General features: G+C 37.2%; 1 protein-coding gene across 1 annotated transcript in view; it reads left to right on the forward strand.

The window, feature by feature from the left end:
• TRPM3 (transient receptor potential cation channel subfamily M member 3) overlaps positions 1-18,819 on the forward strand; it is a 261,595-nt gene that overhangs the window by 95,769 nt on the left and 147,007 nt on the right. The gene's annotated exons all lie outside the window — the stretch shown is intronic.

Below are 18,819 nucleotides of genomic sequence, written 5' to 3' on the forward strand. Positions count from 1 at the left end.
AGATCTGTCCAACACAGCCACAGCAGGGGAACCTCTCCAGTGTGTCTATTGGCACAGAGCACAAGTTCTGTGATTTTCCTTTTCTTGAATTTTGTTAGATCTTTCCTTTCCTTGTTGTTCAGGTTAACTGATCATTTATCAACTTTTTTCCAATATTGTTGCCAAGTATGAAATTACCCAGTATCAGAGAAGATTTTGATCTCCCCTTCACAACAGTTTATGAATTTTCTTTTTGCCTGGGGCTACAGACTTCATCAAGCTGTATCTTTTAGGAGTCCAATGTGATTGACTTTGCTATCAGAAAAATATTAAGAAAATAAAGAATAAAAAACAATGGCTTGCCAATTGATGGTGGGAAGAGAAGGCAGAGAGGGTACATAAAGCAGGAGAATTGCCATATTTGTGTATTAATGAGATTTGGGCCTTATGAGGGCCATGGGATGCCATAGAGGAGCGTATAAGAACATGAAATAACTAACCAGTGCGGTTTGGCTTGTTTTACACATGCCAAGCACTGTCGTGTGTTTACTGTGACAGTGGAAGGTTTGAAGATGTGTGCGGAAACATGCAGTGTGCTTTGTGTCCCAGAGAACTTTGCACTCACACAATACACTCACCAGCCTTGTGTCCCCACTGGGGGCTTGCACATATTTGGAAACCACAGAGAACAGGTCTTTCCATTTCCACTGTTTTCCAAAAGGAATATAATTCATACCCACTTAAACTGGTTCATATCCCAGATTAGTAAGGGAAGTAATATGGATATTCACTTCAGAAATTCACTACAGATCTAAGTGCTAATGTTGTTGCATAAAAGGTGGCAAAATATGGAAATGTTTTCTATCTTTTAGTTTGGTTAGTGCATTTTGAGAAAACAATGTTTTCTTGGGGTTTTGTTTGTAAAGCTAACCTTGTATGATGCAAATTTCCAGAAAAAAAAATCAACAATGTGCTTTTAAGTTTAACAATCAGACAGGTATTAAAGCTATTTTCCACACTAGAAGAGGATGTTTCTCAGTGAAAGCTAAAATAAAATGTGACACTGGTATGATTTCAAATGAATTGAAGAGGGTACTGTTCAATTGGCATCATGAGGCCACAAAGGCTGTTTCTGTTGAAATTGCTAAAAGCATGGCAGTAAAGTTATTTTCTTGTTTAAGTACTCAAAGATCCAATATTGTTATTCATCCATCAGCAATGTACTGAAGGCGTGTTATTTAACGTTTGTAGTTTGCCTTTCATCTCCAGGAGGAGACTGTTTTGCAATCTCAACAAGGAGGCAGAAGAGAGCTATTGTGAAGGAAAAATTGCACTTCTCTTGTCTGCCCTGAGAGATACAGCTCTTTTAGTATGCAGACAAAGGAACAACTGGGTTGGTATGACTTGGAATTGACCCATGCTTAAATGCTTCAGTGTAAACTTTGCAAAAATATGTGGTACTTAGCACAGTGCATCTCAACTGCCCAATCACAAATATTTTTTATTAAAATAGTAATGCAGCCATTCAGTGGTGTGGAAGGTACTGAGAAATAGTAATCAGAAATTCAGAATCAAAATTAGGCTTTATCACAATTTTTCCCTATTTTCTTACATGTATGTAATTATTAAAGACCTACATTTCTTCAAAACTGAATTTTACAAATTCCTAGTACATCTTTTTAGCCGTGAGATAAAAGTTATACCTATTAGCAAAACAAAGGCTACAGATGAACCATGTTTTTTGCAGAACATTTGATGGAGTTCTTTTTTGCCTGATTTAGTCTCTAAATTCTAATTTTACTTGGAAAAGTGATTACAAATAATTCGGCTCAAGGCCCTCTTGTGAAAGTTCAGGATCCATGATTTTCAATAACCAACAATAAAATGAGATCCTATAGAGACTATCAGTGAGCAGAGTTTTCATCAGAACTGAGTTCTCATTTAGGATCTGGGATATCCTTCTGCAGCCTCTCCTTTTTTCTTTATTATGAATGGTCCTGTTTGTCACCTACATATAACAACTGTAATCCCCACAACCAAACTTGTCAGTAATCCTACACCATAACAATCTGCTGAGGTTTTTAAAAATCTGGTGAGGAGTAAGATCTCATTTAATCAACAAAGGAAATTCTGATAATTGTTTCAAGTGCAAATCTCTGCTACACTTCAGATTATATGCAAGTCCTCCACATTGTCCAGAGTCAATGACTAGAAACAAGATCTCCAGTGCTAACAGAGGGACTTGAAATGTCACGAGTTTCAATGTAGAGAATACAGCAGAGTAATAACATGTAGCTTTTTGCATGTAGCTTGATGCTTACATTTTTCTTCCTAAAAGAATCTCTGTTTTTCTTTTTTTTTTTTTTTTTAATTCTCTGTAAGGAATAGTTTAGTAAGAAGCAAATCCATAAGGGAAAACTGAAAGAAGGTATTAAAGCCGGTAAACAGGCAGTTTTGAAGTTTCTTAGGTAATGATATACATTTATATGTTTCCAGACGTGCAACTAGCCTTTATTCCTGGTAAGCATTGGAAGAGAACGATTATGAAAATTGCTGACCTGTAATTCAGATGTCTTGACTATACATATTTGTATGCTCTAATAAAAAGGCTGATTCAACTCCTGCTGATGCATTCAAGTGAGCTTTCTGCTAGCTAAGGTTAAGCCAGCCCAAAGATTGGCATGGCTCAATGCTTGGGTGTTTGGTCAAGATCAGTATTACAGCCCATACTTTACTTTGATTTCAGAGATTACATGACTATCAATACCTGAGTTTGCAGGCTTAAACCATGCTTTGTACTTCTGCCTGCTGTCAGGCTTTTGGCTGTGCTAACATGCCCCTGCATCCATCCATATGGAGTAGCATTACACTCCTGACAACCACGGCCTGTTTATCAGTCACAGCCTTGGCCCTATATTGCTCCTTCCACCACAACCCTCCAGCGAACATTTCTTCCTTGTGAAGATCCTCCATGGATACATTTCTGCCACAGCCTCAGGCTACTCTTTATTCTGAAACACTTCATCTTTCAAAGCTTTCTCTGTCATGTCAGGATGATTTCTTGCTTTATCCAAAGAGGTGCTAGCATACACCCCGTGACCTCTGGAAATGGATACAGTGAGACATGTTGTGCATACTCAGTACATCCCCAAAAGTATTTGTGAAATCAAAGAAAAAAAAAAAAAAAAAAGCAGTTGCATGGGCTGAAATCTTCTTTAAATTATAGCTGTTCTTACTGTGCTACACAGTTTTCTTCATATCAACAGATGAGAAGCTCTGTTTACTAGACAAACCACTTCCTGTGATAGCATAGTTGAGCTGCTATCACCCTGCAAATTATATCACACTCTTATCCTATCATGACTTACATCTATGCAGATCAGTGACAGTCGCTCCAAAGCCTCCGCACACCCTGAGCCAGGATGATGAAAGGGTGATACTTTTCAAAGTAAAAACCAATAAAAATAAGTTAAAGGAAGAGACTATCTTTTTTATTGAATTACAGGAGATATTCAAAAGGACCTTCAGAAATCATCCAGTCAATTTCTCCTGCTTAGGCATGGTGAGCAAGAAGGTTTCTTAGCTCTGGGTCTAATCAGGAGCTGAGCATCTCCAAGATGGATATCATATAGTCTCTCTGAACAAGCTGTTCCGTTGTTCAAATGCTCCAGTGTTTTTTGCTAGGTTTAAGTGGCATATATATGTCAGTGAGGGCTCATTGCCTCTGTCTCTGTCTATGAGCACCACTGAAAAGGGCCTGGCTCCATCTTCTTGTCACCCTCCCTTTGAGTATTTATACACATTGATATGACACTCTGGGTCTTCTCTTCTAGAAGCAAATAGTCACAGCTCTCTCAGACTTTTCTTGCAAGAGAGATGCTTCAGTCCTTTAATTTTTTTTTTATTTTTTTTTTTGGCCCTTGAATATATTCTTTCCAGTATGTCCATGTCTTTTTCAAACTGGAGAGACCAGACCAGAGCTGAACTCTGTGCTCCAAGTGTGGCATTAGCAGTGCAGAGGACAGAGGCAGGATTACCTTCCCTCCAGCTGCTGGCACACTGCCCCTTCATTGATGAAGAGTGATGAATTTTACTTTGCATTACAAATGGGAGACACAATTCAGCTTCCTTAAGCAAAGAATCTTTGTGCTATATATACCAAATGGGGAAAGAAGGTGTCTGAGCGTGATATTAAACACCCATGTCAAACACTGCAGAGTACCTGATGGCTCTCTGCTATATGATGTTTGTAAACATATTCTGATTAAATTAAGTGTCTTGATTAAGTATTATATGAAAATAGTATAAGAATGAAGATTAATTTCTGACCATTGTGAAAAAATTCTCTACAGTTGCCCTGGTAAGAAGGAAGGCTGAAGGAAACATTGGATTGGGGAATCCAGAAAACAGAACTTTTTCAGACTCCATCATCCAGTCACAATTCTACTTATCAGGAAACACATAATAGATGAAAAAGGGAGTTTCTTTTATCTAGAAGCACAGAAAAATAACTAGATGCTTAAATAGTCGGTAAGCCATGTACAGTGCCTCTTTCTTGGACTCGTGCTAGGCTCTATTTGTTGCTACAATGGCATATAGGATCCATATAATGCTTGTACAGCAAGCTATCTTCTGTCACAGAAACTGCCCTGGGCTAATGTGTGCAAGGTATATGAGATCCAGTCATGATCTGGGTTCCATGTTCTTTTCAGGACAATATGACCAATAAACTCAGAATTTGGGAAGGTGATTAGGTTTCTTTCATCTGGAGTGACTCAAAACATTTCAAATTTTAATCTCTGCATTCAAGTGTGACCAATGATGTGTTTATATTTTTATGAGTTTTAATATCCCTTCTTGTAGTACTTGTATACTATATATATATGCATAATATGTCATATATTATATATGCCTCGTTCTTATGACATATCCACTACTAGAGTGGCAGGTGAACAGATTTCTGACCAAGTTGCCTAGTATCAAAGAAACTTATTCAAAAGCCATATGTATCAGCACATATGTATGGTATTTCATGTGGTCATGTTTCATGATGTGTCTCCCATGACACAGGACCTAGCAGTGTCACAGATGTGACAAATGTGAAACATTTCCTGCCTCCTCAGGGACTCCTATTGTGGACCAAGCTCTTGCTTTGCTGTGACTTGTTAAAATAAAAAAGAGATTATTAGAATTGTTTATGCATGCCCAGGGCATAAACATTAAAAACACACAAGTATCAAACTAGCAGTCTCTGAAAACTGGCCATAACCCCAGGCCTTTGTCTAACTTACGATCTTTTCCAGCATAAGAGAGCTGAGATAATAGGAATACTTCTATAGCATGAAAGAGCTGAGCACATAAAAATTCAAGGTCAAAGAACAGGAAAAATGTAATCCAATTAGCAATAAACTGTGTGGATGGATGTGACTGTGTGTTTGTAAAGGCAAGGAATGTCTAACAACAAACAACTGTAGTATATAGAGGGACCAGCAAGAAGAAAGAAAGGTGCAACCAAAAGCAATTGACTGAAATATAGATCCAAGAAAGGTTTTGGGAGATGGATTTGTGGCTCAAAACTGGCTGTGGCTGTTAACAAAGAAATCAGATTGCAAAATAAAATTTTAAGATATGGTGTCATTGGAAACTGATGAAAATCAAGTTCAGATCTTCGTTTTGATGCTGTCAGTTTAATCTTGTGTTCCTACTCTCCATGTCTGCTTGTCTTTCTATTCACTGCCTAGAGGAGGCTGAGCTCTGAGTCCCTGTATTTCTGTGTGAAGTACCTGCAACAACTAGATCCTGTTTTCAGACAGTGGTCCTATGAGTTAGTGCCATCTGAATTATTAAAAATGCAATTAATATTGCATAACTAAATTCCTACACTTCAGACACGATGCTTCCTGTCTGTGAGGCTTTCAAGAAATAGTATCCCCAGCTCACTAAGGAACAAATGTGAGACAAGCTGGTTTGCTCAGTGTAGCATAAAAAATCAACCAGGGAAACTGGCTCCCAGCACTGTTTTGTGAGTGGCAAGAGGAACAGATGTGCTTTTCAGAAGATGCTGCTTCTTGTATGTTCCTTCCTAGACAAGACTGCTTTAATTTTGATACAGTCTAAAAAGAGCTAGTAAATTTCTACTTTCTTCCACTCTTCAAGTAATGGAAATAGGATTTGTTGGACTAAATATCTCCAAGCCATCTTCCAGTTTTACTGCTGTGTTGCAGATGATCACGATGACAAGAGAGTTATGTATTTTAAGTATTATTGGATTGGAAAATGCTTGTAGGAGGTTTTAAATCATCTGATAAAATTAATAGTATAAGGTACAGGAAAATAAAACAGCTTTCATGGGTTTCTTTCTTTCAGAAACTCTCATATTTGGATGTCACTTTCAGGAGGAAAGGGAAATTACTGTAGATGGTATAACATGCTAATATTAAAGACCGTATCACCCCAAATTTGAAATTCTATTTGTAAACTATTTGGTGCTTATCACTGGAGAGAACAAATAAAGAAGGCCCCAAATAATTTCAAACTACTATGGTTTGCTTGATGATTTCTTAAATTATTATCTATAATGCATGTATTTTTTCTTGTCATAAGTTGATGGGTATAAAAATGAAACCTGCAAATAGAAAATGCAATGAAAGAAAGGCAAATCATTCTCAACTCAAAAAGCACATTGATGGGGGAGGAGGCATAAGAGTATTCATATTTTCATATACAATTTTCAGTGCCTTTTTGGGTTTTTTTGATAAAGTATTATATTGATTAGACAACAAAAGCAGTACTATTTTATATGCAATGACAAAGACAAGATGCTCTTTTTCTCCAGTACTTTGGCTGTAGTCTTCAGAATGCTGTTAATTAGTGAGACCTAAATTACTTATAATTTTCATCTAAAAAAGCAGGAAATTTTGTATTCGCTCAGCATAACACTTTCATTTCTTCAATAGCAACTAATGATATTTTTTTTATTATCAAATTCAAGAAATAATAGATATTTAAAGTGAACAATCTACTTATTTTTCCATTAAAAAAGGACTTAATACCACAAAATAGATATAGAAAATTATATGCAATGTGTTTGCATTACACACCCTGACTTCAGATAGTGAAAATCTCATTAAAAAACTACAGCTTAAAACTTGATTTCTCTGTCTGCATTTTATTTAATTACCCTTATTTTTTCAGAAAATTATTAGTCTTGACTGAGGTTCTGGTCTTCATTCCAAAATGATACAGAAAACTGAAAGACTGTGTAGGGGAAACCTTTCTCTGGTTTCCACTTCCTTCTCTATTTTTGTATACTTCTGGCAGATAGAAGAGGGCAGGAGGGCACTGAGCTGGTGACGAAATAAGGGAGGTTACAGGTAAGGGTGAAAATGTTTGCAGACCTGCCAGTGTTGGTAAAAAGTCTCAGTGATACTCTGCTCTTGGAGAGCTTCCAGTGAATGGAAAGATTTGGTAGTGGATGCAGAAATTGTTACAGGAAAATTTTTGGAGGAAGTTATTAGATATTTTTTTTTAAGTCTTAAGTGTTGTTGAAATATCATAAATTCTAGGTCCTGCATCTCTTTGCCAAAAGAAATCCTGAGGCAAAGCTTGTGTTTGAAAGCAGTCCTCCAAACTACTGCCATCATATCAAATAAATCTTCCATGTATATTTGATAGCTTCTGCTAATTAACTGAGGTTGGAGAAAGAGTTGGCTTTAATTGATAATTACTATTTGTAAAAGGTGACGTTGTGTGTATTTATCTCAGGATGAAAAATAGGGCATGGTAAAGAGAAGAACTCAAAACCTCAGTAACCACAGAAATGTGTGTGGAGTGGGACTTTGAAAAGAACCACCCCATTCAGAATGTGTCTCTGGTGTGTCTCTGTTGTTTTAGCCATTAAATCCTGTGTTTCAAGTGAGGAATTTTAGAGGGTGTGGCAGTAAGCTGTTTAACTCCCAGGAGATTCAAACCTCTGGCTGTTTCAGTAGCTCACTCAGACTGCTGGGAATGCAAAGATTTTTGTCATAGCTAAGGATGAGCAAAAGTCTCTTAAGTGGTTCCCAGTAAGTAAGACACTCATTTTGCAGTTAAAGGAGCATGCAGAAACTTTTATATTCTTTGGAACAGAAACTCACTGCAAAGAAGAATGTAATAAGAAACGTCCTTTAGTCAGTGTAAAGAGTGGCCAAAGGCTTTACTACTGAGATTCCTGACTGTAGATGAAAGTACTGGTGAAACTTCTAGGCACAGATCTGGCAGACCAGTATTGACCAGGTCTGGAGCTAAAGACGAGGTCCTTATCTGGAGGAAGAAAGTAAACAGCCGTAGAGACCAGCTGCTTTGAGGTACTAGTCCAAGTTAGGATCAGGAGTTGCTGCTGAGCCAAGATAATTTAGTTTCCCAGTTAGGATACAGTAGCACTGGAACAAGAGCTACCTGAGGGCTGTGTTAATCACCTGCTTTTCCCAAATAGAACTAACTTGCCTCAAGCACAGGAGGACAGCAGCCTAATTATTTCAAGACCATGAATAGACTGCTGCTAAGGAGCCTATTCTAAATTTTAAATGACAGATGCAGTCTAATAGAGTATCCCTGTGATTCAATAAAACAATATGAAGATGGTGATGCCAGATTTTTTTTTCCACTAAGATGTCTTCTAGCTAAGAACTTCAAAAAGGAAATATAGAGAGCTTTAAAGTTACACTGCCTTATTGTAATCTTATTTCTTCAGGTAATGTGCTCTGCAAGATACTCTCAAAATTAAAATGGCTTTACAATCCCTCTCCTTTTTACTCTGTATATATGCACTTCACAATGGAGTGCGTCTGTTGTGTTGCATGAAACAGACCAGCTCTCTTTGTGCACATCTCTCAAGAGACCAAGGACTACTTGTCCATGGAAATACTCCTTAAAACACGAGTGACAGTTGCCTCTGTAATTTGAAGACTCTTCTTTGCAGTTGGTCATCTTTGTTACCACAGTACTCCTCTCCTGTAGTGTAATAGAAGCCCTCCCTCATACCATGCTGCCCTGTGCCGAAATGAGTGTCTGCCTGCCCAACTCTATTTGGCAGACAGGGAGATGCATCTGCACCATCACAGAAAAGTTAGAGAAAAAATCATCAAAAGTGGATTTTCACTATCCTCTACACAGCAAAGGCATCAACAGTGTATTACCATAACTGTGCTTGCTCTGTTCATTTAGAGGGAGAATATATCACAATCCACAAAGTAGAGCAGCTGAGCTAAGACAATCCATTGTGATTGTTGTTGATATAAAAGTTATTTAATTTTTTCTTAATCCCTCCCTTCTGCACACCTTCATCTGTTTCTGTGAACCTAACCATAACAATGCTTAAAATCACAGATTTGTTTGGAGATTTTTTTATTTTTCACTCTGATCAGTTGATTGGGTTGAACACTAGATTGTCTTTCTAAAGAAGATTAATTTAACTGAACCCCTCCAGCTCTACCTAAAATACCACCCCTGGTGAAAGCTGGTGAAAAAACTGCATCACTGTAATTTTCCCATGGAAATGCACTGTACAATTTCTATCTGCACAGTGGAACAGTCAAATACAGAAGATTGAAAGGCGTACCTTGCCAGCAAAAACAGGGCAAACCTATCATTTGTGTGACTGTAAGCCAGTTAGAAATTAAAGGAAAAATGGGACACATAAGGAATATTACATTATTCATCAAATAAATCTGACTAACAAAATCATTTTTAGCTTGTCCTCTTATCAAATAAACAAGGAGACTGAAACAGTGTTTCAGGGAATATAATCAGAGCATCTAGTTTTATTATAAAGCAGACAAATAATTAGAAATAGAAAAGATTGAATGTAAATATCCAGTGCACATACTTAATTTGCAATTCTGAACATTTGTGTTATACGCCTTAAGGGAACAGACAGCACATTATCTGATTTAAGTTTTATAGAACAGAAAGAGGAAAAAAGGACAAATTTTATGTAAGACTTGAGGGAAAATATCAGCTAAATAGCACTAAACATAAATTTTCTTTAAGGATACTTTTAAATATGTCCTTTCTCTGCTTAAAGATAAGCTAGAAAATAGTTTTCAAAGTAAGTGAAATTTAGTCATGAAGAGCTTCAAAAAATTATTTTTCTGATTTAAAAATGCTCTCACCTTAAGAGACTTTTCTTTCATGGGGGAGAATTATATTGACCTAATAAGAGTATTTAAAGATTGTTTATAAATCTTTGCTTCTGACTGATATGCTAAGCACAAGCTCTTATGTGCCACGCTACTTGAGCAATGGATTTTAAATTTATTTGACATACACTCTCTTACCAACAGAATGTAAAAGAGAAACAGCCAAAGCACAAGCTGCATTCAGTCTGTTAGTTTTTTGCAGACCAAAACAGACCACTGGTTTGCTATTTATTCTCATTTGTGAAAAGTTAAAACCTTCAATATGACCTAGGGAGGCCAGGAAAGACATTTGGGAGCCTGTTCTTTAAAGAAGCACTGATAATGCAGCATACTTAAATATTTTTTTTGATGTTTTGTGGGAGTAACATTGTGATTCCTGCAATATGCTTTAAGTAGTTGATTCTGTTTGCTGCTCAGTCATCAAATCCTGGTTCATATTTAACTACACAGACTCACAGTGATACTCTTGTTTCTGTCAGGACTGAAAGTTACAGTTAGCAAGGTCTAGATTTATTACCATGGGAAATAAATACTATTCAAAACTAGAGGTAATTAACATCACACCAAAATCACCAGTCTGCCTCAGAGGAGTTACATTCTCCTCAACACAAATATACACAAGGATGAAGTTATGTTTGTAGGAAGATACCCAGGTAGATTTCCAGAGTAAAACTCCATCTCTGTTATGCACAAACATGCTCTCTTTGCTGGTTTGGCTGTCCTGTCATTTCATATTGCCAACATTGGTTTGTTGGTCCCTGGGCTACCAACCCAGGCCTGCACAGATGCACTTGTGTGTATGTGCTTGTTTTCCATGGAGCATGTTGGAAGCTCCTGATAGCTGAGGCAGCATCTCTGGCAGACAACATTTATTCTTTATAGCCTTTCACACATGATATAATCGCAGCAAATTTACATACCTCTGGCCTAATAGTTTCAATATGAAATGTGAAAGAGCTTAAAATGAAAGTTGACAACCCTGAAAAGAAACTCAGAGACAAAATAAAACCCCATGTGTGTTAGGGAGAATACAGTGTGCTGGCTTTCTGCTCAAATTGTAATCTGCCGTCCTCTTTTTCACTCATTTGCAAAAGCTTTGCTTTGTGGACTATAAGGTATTCAGTGGAGGCTGCTAAGCCATCAGGAAATTATGCAAGATGTGACCGAGGACCACTGAGTAGAGGCAGAGTTCAGCCAGTTGTGGGCTGCCCATCTTGCAGCTCAGAGGCTACCAGAACAAGTTAGAGAAGAGCAGAACAAATACAGTGTGAGATAAGTGAACAGAGGAGGTGGATCATTTAACTAGCAAAGCCAGTAAGGAGAAAGCAAGAGAGATGCTGAAAATACTCGAGGGAAAGATGAATGTGTTATAGGAAAGGGAATGAATGAAATCCAGGATGAGGGGAAAATGCTAGCAAGAAGTGCATTAAAAGGAAGTCTAACTTTGTAAGGTTACTTTGTTATAGAATGTATGAAGTGGCATCCCATTCCACTTGGTATAAACACTACAAAAACATAGTCAATGGAAAATCATCAAACTAAAGCTGTTTACATTCAAACAAGTATATTCATACTTGTGAGGCAAGCTGGTTTTGGTTCAGATTAAGACTTTGTAGCAATTTTTGACAGGTTGGTTCTAAAAAAACTTGACATACTCCAAGTCAGGGTTCTTATTTGTTTCCCTGTGTGTCTTATATATTTCATTACAGGTTAATGGGTTAGCGTAAATAATTGCCCATGGCAATAAATTATCATGCTGTCTAGGGAAAGTACTTGTTTCCCTCCTTTCAAATGATGCATTTGTCACCTGTTAAAACTTATTAGTATGTTTTAAGAATGGAAAGAATTTGTGAAATCCAAGACTGTATTTATAGTATTGCTTAATCACTCTAACAGATTGAGGACTTCAGGAAAGCACTTCTATTCAGAAAAGTATCTAGAGAAAATAATGCTGTTTTGAGGCTTAGATTTATGAAGACGGCACTTTTGAATTTGAGTATGCATCAAGCACTGTCAAACCAAAACTCCAATAAACTGTCTTTGAGAATTTTTTTTTACTCAAAACATTTTTTAAATTTTTTTTTCTTCTCTTAAGGAAAAGCTGCAAGCCCATGTGTTGTCCCAAGGATGTGATGAGAAATTAAACTGTATGTCTGATGTGTAGAATAGCAGCCTCCCTCCACATGTCCTCTGAATTTTCACTGGAGGTGGAAACTCGTCTCATTAGGGAGATTCCAACCCAATGTTTCTGTGATGCCTTAGCTTTGTCACAGTGGAAGAAGGCAGAGCTGAAATACCAGTTCCACAGGGCATGGAGTGGCTACAACACCCGTAAATTTCAATGGGTATTGAGATAATTCAGGATTTTCCAGACCAGGAACTCTAGGATAACAAAAGCAGCGACCTTCCAACCAGTCTCCAGTATTATTTAGTGTTCACATCAACAGTACATACTGCACAAAGTTGACTCTTACATTGCATGAGAATCGTAATTACTGTTATTGAACCAGAGCAAAATTCAGTTAATACTCTCACTTTTGACTGCACAGAGCTTTCTGAAGTCTGTGCCAGAGATAATTAAAGAATGGTTCAAATAGAAGTTTCTAAGACCTTGGAAATATCTGTGGGAAGTAAGATGCTCATTTTTTCTTTACTGCCATAATGTATTAGAAGTAACACTACTGAAAGTGGGTTCATCTTTCTGGTCCAGTAGACCAATTGAGATATTCATATTTTGCAACCCCTGATTGCACAATTGTTGGTATCACTTCTCCACTTACACTTGTTTTGCAGAAAGCCGTATAATATGTGGTGGCATTTAATATCGATGTTTCATGTGGAAAGTGCCTCTGAAGATATGAATGAGAAGGATAAGCAATGTACTAAAACATACAAAAAGAAGCAATTTTCACATACTGCTTTATGTAACCAAATTGAAGAGAAAATTTAAGTTGCTGAAAAAGAAATCAGCAGTAAAAATAAAATCACTGACTTCCAGTGGTCTTGATTTGAATTTGACTTAATGGTTTTTATTTAAAGGTCTAAAATTGGTCTTCTTCAATGATTGTTAATTTATATTTTGCTGCTTAAGACCTGATCCTTTGATTAGCAGTAGTTTTGAAGGCATTTTTAATTTTAAAAAAAGAGAAGAGTTTGCTGATTCACTATGATGCTTAAGCATTTGCAATAGACCCATGCTCAGACCCATGTATGTTCCTTTTTAGTTGTCAACATTTGGATTAAAAAAAAAAAAAAAAAAGCCACTGGCACCCTATATATACATGTATCCAAGGCTAGTTATGCATCTGTTTGATCAATACCAATCTTTCATAATGGAATTAGGTTTTCTAGAAGTACACTTAATAGCCTCCTTTAATTATTGTATTTTGAAGGTTTTAAAAGCCTAATTGGGTTTTAAGAACCTAATATCTTCGTCTAGATTTTCTTCAGTTGCTGGATTAGTTTTCTTCCCATTTCCTCTTAATTTTTCTTCACTTCTGACATAATGCCCATGTCTCACAATAACATACTTCCTTTATAGTGGAGTTTATTTTAAATAGTCTTGTAACATAGGGAGACGAAGATGAATGTGAAAGATAAAAGTGCTTACAGCATATCCTCACTATTTTTTACTAACTTATGTAATTCAGGGTGGAGGTTCCTGTTCACAGTCTGGGCAAGCACATTAGTTATTTTGTCAGTGGCAAACTGTAGCTCAGATCTCCACTGAAGCCAGAAAAACAGCAAACATGAGCTTTTGCTTGAGACCATTTCTTTTACAAGCCTGAAGCTGGTACTGTGTGGCTCAGTACATATCCTGCTGACTCTGCATTGGAAGCAAAATTGCTAATATTATTTCTTAGCTTCTTTTCTCAAGGCAACACTCCCACCTATAATAGACTACATTTTGTGGTGAAAATTTGAGCTATCAGCAGAGTAGTCTGAAGAGAAGGACACGACTTGTTTTCAATGTGTGAGATTGTTAAAAAATAGCAGGACTATGTATGTGAGTGGTCATGAGGTCATGAGGCACTTAGGATAAACTGGAGATTAGTAAATTGCAATAAATTGCTGGAATTTTTTTATACATAACTCTTTACAGGCACCACTAAAATATAATGCCTTTGTTATGAAAGAAATGCCTTGATTACCATTTCAGATCTTAAAGGAGCAAATCATGTCCCTGTTAGTGCATTAGTGTCAGTTTTTCCAGAAAGTTATTTGAAGTATAGTTTATTTGCAGCAAAACAGGCGGATGTGTCCTCTAGCTTGTTGCATTGTTGTAGGTTGGAGGACACTGGTGGAGGGAAATAAAGGGAAGTGGGAAGGACTTGGTATCCATTAAAGTCTCACATGCTGTTGAATTAACCAATGCACAGTGTAAGACAATTGAACCCATTTATCTAAATATGCATAGCTGGGCAGAACATCAGACAGGGGCTAAGCATTGTGATTTCACCAAATTTTCTAGGTAGAGGTGGACTGTATGAGGTCTGATTGTATTACTTCATTTTCACAAAAGCATCAGATACCTTCCTTTTCGGCATGTGAGGCAGCCTCCTTCAGCTTGGCTCCTGTGACCAGCAGCTGCAAGAACACAAGGGTCCATCGTGCAGCTGTGCGCAACATGAAATTGAGTAGAAAGAGACAGGATAGAAACCATCCCATGTGACTGTAAAAAATCCTCTCTGGCAATGTTGTGAGTTAGCCATAACAGCTGTAAAATGCCTACCACAGCTTTTCCACAAATATTCTGTGTGAATTCTGTGGCTATCTAAAGGACCACCATAGAAGGATGGCTGTGGATAACTTTTTTCACTTGTTTGTTTGTTTCTGTTGGTATTGGTGTTGGTGTTGGCTGCTTATTATATGCTGCTTTTAAGATATTAAGGGAAATTAAACTAATTTTAGGAATATTTCTGTGATTTCTGGAAAACTTCTTGAGAGCTTATTTGGAACATTTTGATTGTAGTAGTAGCATAGGTGTTAACAATAAGCTGAACTAAAACTGCTGAACTAAAACATCTCCATTGTGTTGATGCTTGAATATTGAACCAGGTTTGATAAAGGATTTGTGTTTATTTTTCATAATTCTAAACCAAAAGAGTTGATTTCTGTTCTAAAAATAGCTGCAGACACATCGAGTTCAAGTTGTCCTCTTGCAGGTTTCACCACTTTTCCCTTTGGATCTTTCTGGCAGTATGTTGAAAGTGTGATAGTGTGTTTACTGCACATCCTGGAAGTGAGAGCCCAGAAATTATGGAGCACAGGGACAGTCCTGACACATGTAGAGTCTATGAGGAAAAAGATATTTAGCTCATCATTAAATAATAACTGAAGGTTTAAAAATAACCTTTAGTTTTCGCCCTTGACACAAATACAAAAGGATAATTAATTTCTGGCTGCAGTTAGAATACAGCCTCTTTTTTTTTTTCCCAAGCAGATTACCTGAAAGACTCTGCACAAAGGCTGCGTAAATCATTCATATTGTATCTCAGGCCTAGAAGATTTAATACAGCAGGAAGAACATTGTATATTTGGTTGAAAAGAAAATTAATTTTGCAAGATATTAAGCCTGTCTGGGTAAATAATTGTGTATTGTGTATTATGGATCAAATTCACCTTTCATGTAAGCACACAAATCTCACTTCAGTCAAGAGAGATTGAAACTGAATTTGATTCACTGTGTTTAGATCCAGATGCCAATCATTTATACATTTAATCACAAAAGAAAATCTGTGATTGAAGGCTTAGGATAACTTTTCAGCCTTTTGATTGATAATAATAACAAAGGTGTCTTTATTTTGAAAACTAGAGTAGTAACCAATTTCTACATGTTTTCTAATTATTAGTGAATTATCTAAGATTTTCATGTTGTGCTTAGATTCAAATCATTATATGGAACATTTTAATGCGCAGTGAAATGGATAACTAGCATCACAGAACAAATAGCTGTAGGATATGGTTGAAGCTATAGTCTGAAGCTGTCCTGATTAATTGCCAAGGATGAACTTAATGTTTTAAAAAACCTGAACTATGTCAGATGTCAAAAAATGGTATAATCTTGCCTGCCTTGTGCATTGAAATCTATGAGAGTTAATTTTTTTGGAATACATAGCTGGATCACGTATGGTCAAATATGAATACATACATAAATATGTAAAACCCCTCACATTACATGATGTTCATTTACACTCTATGTGTTGCTTTTGGCAATACTCCAGCAATGATTTGCTACTAGGAAAGTCTTTCTCAGGCTTTTAAGTAAACATTTGTTGGTGGCAATGAGTCAGTGATAGATTTTTCTATGTTTGGAGATGCTACATATATTGAAGAATTTATACTAAATATTGTCACCTCACCACATTCCGTGCCACTTGCACCTGTACTGTTGCATTTTACAGTCCTTCAAAATGTCAGGACCATAGATATTTGCTAGAAGTAGAATTTTTCAAGCTGGGTTATAGTCACTGGAGACTTCCGTGAAGGACATGTGTGGAGTCCGGCTGTTTGTCTCTGTCCCCACACACGCTTAGGCACTTTTTCTTCGGCCCACCTTTGCCAGTTGTCGGGGTCTCTCTCTCTCTCTCTCTAGCTGGTCAGAGTGACCCCGAAAAGTTCAAAAGTTTCTTTTCCCAGCCCGGTGCTTGAAGAAGGAGTCAGGGCTCCTCATTTTTTGGTCTCAAGGTTACTTATTACATCTTATCTATAAAATTCTTTCTCCCTGTCCAGCCGAGATCCGTTCAGCAGGACAGTCAGAGGCACTCCGCCCTCCCCCAGCGCGGTGTTATCTTTATATACTACAAACTACGTGTACAATATTTACAGTTATTTTCCAGTACCTATCATCTACGCTAGACAGTGAGTTTCTACTCTAGACCAATCTAAAAGTGCCAACATCACCAGACAGGATGGAGGTAGAGAAGAAGAAGAAAGGCTAGACACGCCCAAATCCCTCCATCTTGTCACCAGAAACCCCTATACCAAAAATCCTAAAACCTACATTTACACTCTGTGAATACTTTATCCCTATACCATCTAAACTGCCGTGGCCTCTATCTCCTCATGCAAAGGTGCCAAGCTGTTCCATGGCCCACACTCGAACCCAATGGTGTTCTGGGCTGTGTGCCAGGGTCTCTGAGCCCCCTGGCAAGGGTTACAGGAAACTCCAGACTCCCAGAGGTATGTCCTGAGTTCCGACAGACATGTTGGTTTAAGTCTTAAAAAAAAAAACCCACTAATTTTTTTTTTTAATGTTAACTAATTGCTAATGGTATTTGAGCTCCTTCAAATAAAATAATAAAAATCTACATGATTGACTGCAAACGCCTGAGATAGATATAGAATTGATAGCTACCTTTAATTTCTGACAGCAACTCAACTCTGTGGCCTAGGGTTGTGTGTGTAACACCTGCAGATTGTAATCACAGCCCTCGTCTTCCTCCTCTTCATCCCATGAACACCCCATGTGAAATTTAATCACAGATTCTCAGCCTGGTGGAGTCTAACAAGATGGTCTTCCTGATGACTCAAAGAATTACACTAAACAACATCAGCCTTTACAGAGGCATGGAAAGTGGGCCATCTGAATGCTGACAAAATAGTCAGGGTGAAACAATGTACTTTGTGTTGTCAAGTCCTGCTAATCAAAATTTTTAAACTTACGTCAATTCAAGGTTCTTCATTTTGGACAATGTTTAGGGGGGGATTACATGGACTGGAGGGGTGTTCTCTTGTTACTTTTTAATAGCATTTAATGTGTTTTTTTTCTAACAGAATAAAGCTAAAGGTGTCCAAGCACTAATAAAATCATACTCAGTTATAACAAAGCTAAATATGTACAAGTAGGGACATTCTTTTTCAAATCTGTCATATTTCCATTTTTTCATGGTTTGCGTTTTGCATTTATTTAAGTAAGGATAATCAAGTTTTCTGTGCTTAATTTTAAGACTCAGGCATCTGAGGCCTACAATGAACATTGGTAGATTTATATCTGCATGGAGAAGAGTTAAGTTATGTAAACCGTTTAAAAATCTGCAAGTTACTGGATTTAAGTGTAACTACAGATAGAAGTGATAAATGTTAAATTAATGATAGACTTATAGCAGAGTAGACTTGTAATTATGGAGGGAGGATATATACATTTAATCATTTCTTGCCTGTGAAAAATTGCAATTAAACAAAAAAATCCATCACACTGCTGGGGGAATTGTTCTTTCTCCATTGTTACAATAAAAGAGAAGTTTAATTTATGGGTAGTAGTAAGAGAGTAATCTGCATAAACTTGCTTGAAAGTATGCCACAGGGCAGAATTTGTTTTTAAAAGATTAATAGACAATCTTATTTTTTTATGAAACTGATAGGGGAAAAATGCTGAAGAAAAAGCATAAATGAAATTTCCAAATTGCCACTCAAAAATCTTCTCTGACTCAGTTTGGAAAGCTCTCCGCCATCTCAGTGGCAAGAGATTGCCAGTATCAGGCAGCCTTTTGGTTGCAGCTAAGAGACTTTAGGAAAGATATTTAGGAAAGCGAATAAAGGAGAGGGTAGAAGTAGGTTTTTACGTTGTGGTGTTCTCTGTGTTCCGCAGAATTGAATTAGACCTCAGAAAAAGCAGCTGTGGAGTGCATGGGAAGGGGTAACCCAGTATTTGGGTCATTTT

Source organism: Serinus canaria, chromosome Z (assembly GCF_022539315.1).
Source record: "Serinus canaria isolate serCan28SL12 chromosome Z, serCan2020, whole genome shotgun sequence".
Classification (NCBI taxonomy): domain Eukaryota; kingdom Metazoa; phylum Chordata; class Aves; order Passeriformes; family Fringillidae; genus Serinus; species Serinus canaria.